This window comes from Bos grunniens, chromosome 15, assembly GCF_055505025.1.
Source record: "Bos grunniens cultivar Pamir isolate PY7600 chromosome 15, Bosgru_T2T1.0, whole genome shotgun sequence".
NCBI lineage: Eukaryota > Metazoa > Chordata > Mammalia > Artiodactyla > Bovidae > Bos > Bos grunniens.
The window spans coordinates 24,990,534-24,998,502 of NC_141179.1; the positions used below are offsets into that span (position 1 = coordinate 24,990,534).

The 7,969-nt window shown below is 46.2% G+C and overlaps 1 long non-coding RNA gene across 1 annotated transcript; it reads left to right on the forward strand.

Moving 5' to 3' along the window:
• The first annotated feature begins 972 nt into the window (after window positions 1–972).
• On the forward strand, window positions 973–7,692 carry LOC147357459 (uncharacterized). The gene is made up of 3 exons (XR_015141440.1): window positions 973–1,219; window positions 4,946–5,144; window positions 6,149–7,692. It is a non-coding gene; the product is annotated as an uncharacterized LOC147357459 (long non-coding RNA).
• Window positions 7,693–7,969: the final 277 nt, after the last annotated feature.

Consider the following 7,969-nt stretch of genomic DNA (forward strand, 5'->3'; position numbering starts at 1 on the left):
AGGACTGGCCCCTCTAGAGGCTCTGAGGGAAGAATCTGTTTCCTTGCCTTTTTCAACTTCTCATGGCTGCCTGCATTCTTCAGCTTGCATCCCTTTCCTCCTCCTTCAAGGCTCACCACTCTGGTTTCTGCCTCTGACATCACACGGCCTTCTCCTTTTCTGTCATCACATCTCCTTCTGCCTCCCTCTTACAAGGACACTTGTAATTACATTTAAGGCAGACTGGGATGATCTAGGAGAATCTCACCCTCTCAAGATCTTTAATCATACCTGCAACCTTCCTTTGCCATATAAAGTAACATTCAAAAGATTCAGGGATTAATCCCTGAGTATCTTTGGGGCCATTATTCAGTTTGCCACGTGGAGCATGTGAGATGGGTTGGAAAGCAAAGGGGGCAACCATGAACCCAGTTGTACTGCACAGATCTGCTTGGGATTGGCACAAGGGGAACCCATGGCCATGGAGGCAACCTCTGTGGTGACTGCAGGAGAGCCTGTGTACACATGTCTTGCTTCAGCTGCCTACCCAGTACACGTGCTATAGAACAGCAAAGCTATGTCGTGTAATCAATCAATCCAACTATTAAGAAATATGTACTCAGCCCCTATTGTGCCGTATGGTAGACAATTCAGACCTGGGGCCTTGCTGGGTTCTCTGAGTAGGAGATTCATCCAACAAATATTTATTGAGCCCCTATTAGGTGTCAGGCACTGTTCTAGGTATCTTGGACATATCAGCTGACAAAGCCCCCGAAGTTCCCTCCCTTCAAGGAGATAACAGTCTATCAGTGGAAACAGAACATAAAGAATCAACATGAGTCAATCCTGTAGAATATTAGGAGGTGAAGGGGCTATGGGAAAAAAGAGAAAGAAAAAACATGGCAGGGTAAGAGGGATCAGGTGTGCCAGGGCAGGATGGGAGCAGGTGAAGGTACTAAATGAAGTAGTCATGATTGGTCTCACCAAGCAAGTAAAATAAAGCCAAAAGCTTGAAGGAAGGAAGGAGGGATTAGCCAAGCGGGCATGTCGGGGGAGAGAGCCCTGGGCAGAGAGAACTAGAGTAAAGGGTCTAAGGCAGGGTGGACAGGGTGATGGGGGAGGCGGTCATAAGAAGAGGGACAGAGAAGTAAGGACAGAGGGAACACGGGCCGGATGGGCTTGAGGCCAAACCCAGAAAGAAGAGAGAAGACAAACTGAAGCAAGTTCTCTAAACCTTCTGGTAAGGGACTCGGGAGAAAATCCCCTGAACTAGCACTAGTTCTGGTGTGAATGATTGTTGGCCTTGCTGACGTCACATTCTCTCTGAGATGCATTTCCTTGCTCTTACATTTAGACACTTGCACCAATTCTTTGCTTCATCCACTTACTCAAGGGACACTGTCCATTACCCATGGGGCCCCAGGCACATGGCATGGCACAGCACTGCAGACTCTAAGCTGGGTCACGCACGGCCTCAGCCCTCCCTGTGCAGTGTCCCTCCTGCTCTACACTCTGCTGAAAGAAGTGAGGGGAGGGGCCTAGAGACGGTGTGATGATGGGACGACTCTGACCTTGAAATGGAGTTCGGCTTCCTCTGAGCAGTCCCAAAGGAAGGCACTGGATGGGTGGAAGGTTTTGCTAAACAGATCTGGGAGACAAGAGAAGGAAGGCTTCTGCAAAAATCCGATGGGCTCTGCTCATTGGACGTCTTCAAGCAAAGGCTGGAAGACCATTTGCTGGAGATGTCATAGAGATTTGGGTGTTGGATGGAGGCTGGATTAGATGGTTTTTAAGGCCTGAGGGAATTTTCTCAGGTATCTGCCACTCTGGAGGACATTGGTACAAAGGCAGGTTGTGGCTGTTGGGTTGTGTTGAGAGTCTTGCTTTGATCTGAGGGTCAGACTGCTCTCCCATGAGCACCGAGGTGAATCAGACGGTGGCCTCTGAAGCAGGGGGGCATGCAGGCTTCTCGGTGGGCCTTACCTCTCCACCGGGTTCTGTGGGCAGAATGTTCCTTAACTGAGTTTGCTTCAAGGCCTCACTGCCTCCCCTTGTCGGGGGTGAGGCTGGGGTTGCTCTGGGCCTGGCCTCGCCCTACTGTCCACCTGTCTGTGTTCTCACACAGGACTCCAGGCTCTGGGACCCAGAGTGTTTCCTTCTTCCAGGTAATGGCAGCTCAGGGGGCCCAAATCATTCTCCATTCCAAGAAATGCATTATTGTGTCAATACAAGCTGCTCGGTAGCCAGTTGAATCCCATATGTCCAAGGGAGGAGCAGACCAGAGTCGTGGCAACAGTTAGACCATGACAGTCTGCGCAGAACATCCCCAGAACCAGAGAAGGCTGCCAAGACCCCAGCTCCAGGGCTGGTGACACACTCCTACCTCAGCCGGCAGGCCCCCCACCCTCCCATCCAAGAAGGCCAGGAGGGCTAACGAGCACTGGAGGAGTTTCCTAGATAGTCCCACTTTTCTTCCCTTCTGCTAAGCCATTAACTCATTCACCCAACAAATATTTATTGAGCATCTACTATGTCACAGGCAGCCTTCCAGGTTCTGGGAATTCAAAAACCAACAGAACAGATGGGAAAAATAATCTCTGCCTGTAAAGGATTGTTATGTAGTCACTCAGTCATGTCCAACTTTTTGTGACCCCACAGACTGTAGCCCACCAGGCTCCTCTGTCCGTGGGATTTCCTAGGCAAGAATACTGGAGTGGGTTGCCATTTCCTCCTCCAGGGGATCCTCCTGACCCAGGGGTCAAACCCGGGTCTCCTGCATTGCAGGTGTGTTCTTTACTGCTGGGCCACCTGGGAAGTCAGTCACCTGGGAAGCGCCTATAAAAGACAGTATCTTCAATAAATGGTGTTGGGAAAACTGGATATTTACATGCAAAAGGATGAAATTGGACACCTATCTCATACCACTCACAAAAATTAACCTAAAATTAAAGACTTAAATATAAGGCTTGAAACCATAAAACTCCCAGGGCAAAAGCTCCTTGACGTTGGACTTGGTGATGATTTTTTTTTTGATATGACACCAAAAGCATAATTAACAAAAGCAAAAATGAACAAGTGGGACTACAAAGTAAAAATATTCTGCACAGCAAAGGAAACAACAAAATGAAAAGGCAACCTATGAAATGGGAGAGAATATTTGCAAGCCACATATCTGATACGGGATTCACATCTAAAACATGAGAAACAGATAGAACTTGGTAAAACAACAAACAGTCTGCTGAAAAATGGGAAAAGGTCTTGAGTGGACATTTTTCTAAAGAAGATATACAAATGGCCAACAGGTCCGTGAAAAGGTGCTCAACCTGACCAACCATCAAGGAAATGCCAATCAAACCACAATGAGACATCACTTCACAACATACCTGTTAAGATGGCTACTACCAAAAAATAAGAATGAAGTGTTGGTGAGGATGTAGAGAGAAGGGAACCCTTGTACACTGTTACAGTCACTATAGAAAACATTATGGAGGTTCTTTTAAAAATTAGAACAGCTTGCTCAAACTCATGTCCATGGCATCACTGACTCAATGAACATGAGATTGAGCAGCTCTGGGAGATGGTGAAGGATAGGGAAGCCTGGCATCCTACAGTCCATGGTGGGGGTGGGAATTAAAACAACTACGGTAAACCTTTGACAGCAAGGAGATCCAACCAGTCCATCCTAAAGGAGATCAGTCCTGATTATTCATTGGAGGGACTGATGCTGAAGCTGAAACTCCAATACTTTGGCCTCCTGATGCGAAGAACTGACTCACTTGGAAAAGATCCTGATGCTGGGAAAGATTGAAGGCAGGAGGAGAGGGGGACAATAGAGGATGAGATGGTTGGATGGCATCACTGACTTAATGGACATGAGTTTGAGTAAACTCCGGGAGTTGGTGATGGACAGGGAAGCCTGGTGTGCTGCAGTCCATGGGATCACAAAGAGTTGGACATGACTGAGCAACTGAACTGAACTGAACTGAATGGTAAGATCTGGGGCTTCACAGGTGGCAGTAGTGGTAAAGAACCTCCCAGCCAATGCAGGAGAACTAAGAGATGCAGCTTTGATCCCTGGGTCGGGAAGATCCCTTGGAGGAGGGCGTGGCAACCCACTCCAGTATTCTTGCCTGGAGAGTCCCATGGACAGAGGGGCCTGGTGGGCTACAGTCCATAGGGTCGCAAAGAGCTAGACACGACTGAAATGACTTAGCACGCACACGCACGTGGTAAGATCTAGCGATCCCACTTCTGAGTTATGTATCCAAAGAAAATGAAATCAGACTCTCAGAAAGATATCTGCACTCACGTCTAATAACCAAGATATGGAAACAGCCAAGATGTAAATAATATGTGGCATATAGACACATGGAATATTTATTGTTCACCCATAAATGAGGAAATCCTGCCATTTGTGACAACATGGATGAACTTGAAACCATCATACTTAGTGAAATAATCCATAAGAGAAAGATAAATACTGTATGGTATCACCTATAGGTAGAATCGTCTTTTTTAAAAAGTTGAACTCAAATAAACAGAGAGTAGAATGGATGGTGGCTATTAATTCTATTGATCCCTTTTATTTGTAATGAGAAGGAAACTATACAGCTTTTGAGTACATACGAGGTCCTGGGCACTGTGCTACATGCGTTACATCCACCATCTCGTTTAATGCTCACGACAGCCTATGAGGACAAGTATGGTTGTGCCTAAGTTAGATATGAGAAAAATGAGGGTTAGGTATCTTGGCCAGGATCATACAACTAGTCAGCTGAGCAACTGACATCTGAGCTCAAGATTAGCCTGCCTTCAGCATCCGTGATTTTTCTAACTCAGACTGGTTATAAATTATGGTTTTCCTGATTGTGTAATGGGGAAGTGGGGAGTAGGCATCAGAATATCTGGGAGAGGAGGCAGGCACAGTTTCAGCCAGGTGATGCTGATACTGCCTTTCCCATTCCAGATTAATAGTTACCGAACTCCGTTATTCTCCAAAAAAGTCCTGTGGTGACATGGGAGCAACTAAATGTCCATCAAGAGAGGAATGGATAAAGAAGATGTGGCACATATATACAGTGAAATATTGCTCAGCCATAAGAAGGAACAAAATTGTGTCATTTACAGAGAGGTGGATGGATCTAGAGACTTTCACATAGAGTAAAGTAAATCAAAAAGAGAAAAATATTATTAATTAATGCATATATGTGGAATCTAGAAAAACTGTACAGATGAACTTATTTGCAAAGCAGAAATAGAGTCACATTCACACAGAACCAAGGCTGGGGAAGGGGGAGTGGGATGGATTGGGAGGTTGGGAATGACATGCATACACTACTGGGTATAAAATAGATAGCTGATGAGGACCTTCTCTATAACCCAGGGAACTCTACTCAATGCTCAGTGGTGATTTAAATGGGGAGGAAATCCAAGGAAGAGGGGATATATGTATGCGTGTGGCTGATTCCCTTTTCTGTACAGCCGAAACTAATATAGCATTGTAAAGCAACTATACTCCAATAAAAAAAAGCCTGTGAACTCGATAGACTGGTGAATGTAGTAGTCAGGACAATTATTCCTTATCCTCATTGATAGGTGCTGAAACTGAAGTATAGACAGTTTAGCTGGCTTACCCAAGGTCACACAGTCATGATGGAGCCATGACTACCCAGCTTATATTCCATTCTTCCCATAGCTTCTTTTTAAAACCACATTTTTAAAATACGTAATATATTTACATAGTACAAAATTTAATGGCATAACAGGTAGATACAGAAAAATCTACCTCCCCACCTAGCCTATCCTATTTCTAGATCCACATTCCACTTGCCCTAGAGGCGACAAGCATTACAGTGGGTTGGGGTCCTTTCTTTGCTTCTTACTTCAGTAGAAAAGGTGCAAGACAGCACCCATTTTTCATGAGTGTCACCCTAGCTTGGCTTAGGTTCCCAAGCAGAACTGGCTGCCTATTAGCTGAGTGATCTTGGACAAATTACTAAATATCTTGGTATGGTAGTTCTTCATTTATTAAATGGGGATAATGTCACCTATTTCAAAGAGATCAAGTGCATTTCAAAGGGAACGAGACTGTGCATCAAAGTGCATTGTAATCCATGCAGTGTGGTACAATGGTTGGTATTCTCTGCCTCTGCTTTCTTTTCTCTGGAAGAGTCTGGAAATGACCACTGTGTTCTCACCACCTCTCAGAGACAATGGAGAAGATGGATAGAGATGCAACTCATTTCTACAGGATGGAAGGAAATGATACAAACTGTACGAAGTGCAATTAAAGTAAGATACTGGAAGAAACTAAGTTTCGGAATCCCAAAGGGGTTTGTGAGATTTCTTTGAAAATTTCTCAGAAAATGCTAATAACAACATATTAAGACTCTAATTTTCCAAAAACAAAGGCATGGATAAAAAGGCCACTCCTGGCTGCTTTTATCAAATTCCTTCCTGGATAGGAATTCAAGTAAGGGAGAAATTTAAGCCAAATCATCCTTTGTCCCCATGTCCAGCTCTGGGGTGGCCAGATGGATGAATGGCCATTCACTAGGAATAAGATGTGCTCTCTGGTTCCTTCCTCCCTGGAATTATTCAGTCTTTCGAGTGAGAGAGAAATTGAAGCCAAACTTAAGCCTTTGTCCCAGGTCTGGTTCTGGGGTGGCCAGGTGGACTAATGACCCATCACCATCTCCATTAAGGCTTGCCTTTGCTATCAGCTTGCTAATTCTAGATGCCCTTTTCAGGATGACCTTCTACCCTGGAGACCACCCTAGAAATGACTTTATTTGCAGGGGTGGGGGGAGCGGGTACAGAAGATGAGCTTTGAGATCAAGGAAGTAAAAAGGCTGGAATTTGATGGAGGTCTGGGGAGAGGAGAAGTGGGAAAGTTTCATCTTTAGGTAGGAGACATATTCAAGAGGCTGGGCCATCGTCTTCTTGGATCCTCGCAAGGACTTGAGTGAGACCTCCATCCTTCTGTGCCAGACGACGCTGCCTGCTCTGCTGTTTCTCACACCCACGACCCACTCCCCCACCAAGGCTTGTGGGAAGGGTTACCAGCTCCCTTGTGAAAACGAGTCACTGATCTCCGAAGATGAGAAGCAGAAAGATCTCCAGGCAGGGGACTCAAGCAGCCCATCGTGGTCCCTTGGGCTTCACTGCACTCGGGGCTTCCTTCTCAGGCCATTGCTGCTGCCACCACGCACACGGAGCGACGTCCCTTCCTTCTCCTCCTCTTAGCGTGGAGGAGTCCCAGATGAGTGCGTATTAAGGGAAGGGATGAGGGAGGCGAGCAAAGGGGTAGGTGAAGCCTGAGACACTGTGCTGTGGGCACAGGGTGCTCAGTCCTCCCAGACCTAGTGCCCCGCAGTAGCTTCACAGGGTCCCAGAGAAACACTAAACTTCACAGGCCTCTTGCCTGGTTTCTTCATTCCTATTTCTTGCCTGTCTGCATGTGGAAGGTGGCAAATACGAGCAGCCACCTCCTAGGAACAAATCCTTGTTCATCTTGACCTTCGGGGATCAAGACAGAAAAAATCCCCAGTGTGCATTTACTTCAATATCTCCATCCTGTCTGATTGGAGGGCTAGAAAAAGCCTCTTCCCCAGGTGGCAGGACCCAAGTAATAACCGCATCCTTCTAATGAAGCCTCACTCCCATTTGCCCATACTCCACAGAATAATATTAGACTCTAAGAATTCTAGAGACTTCCCTGGAGGCCCAGTGGTTATGAATCTGTGCTTCTACTGAAGGGGGCACAGGTTTGACCCCTGGTCAGGGAACTAAACTCCCCCATGCCATATGGCTTGACCAAATAAATAAGTAAAAATAAATTTAAAAACTCTAGCATTGGGCTTCCTGGGAGGCTCAGTGGTAAAAAATCCACCTGCCAGTGCAGGAGACATGGGTTCAATCCCTGATCCGGGAAGATCCCCCATGCTGTAGAGCAACTAAGCCCATGCACCACAACTGTTGAGCCTGTGCT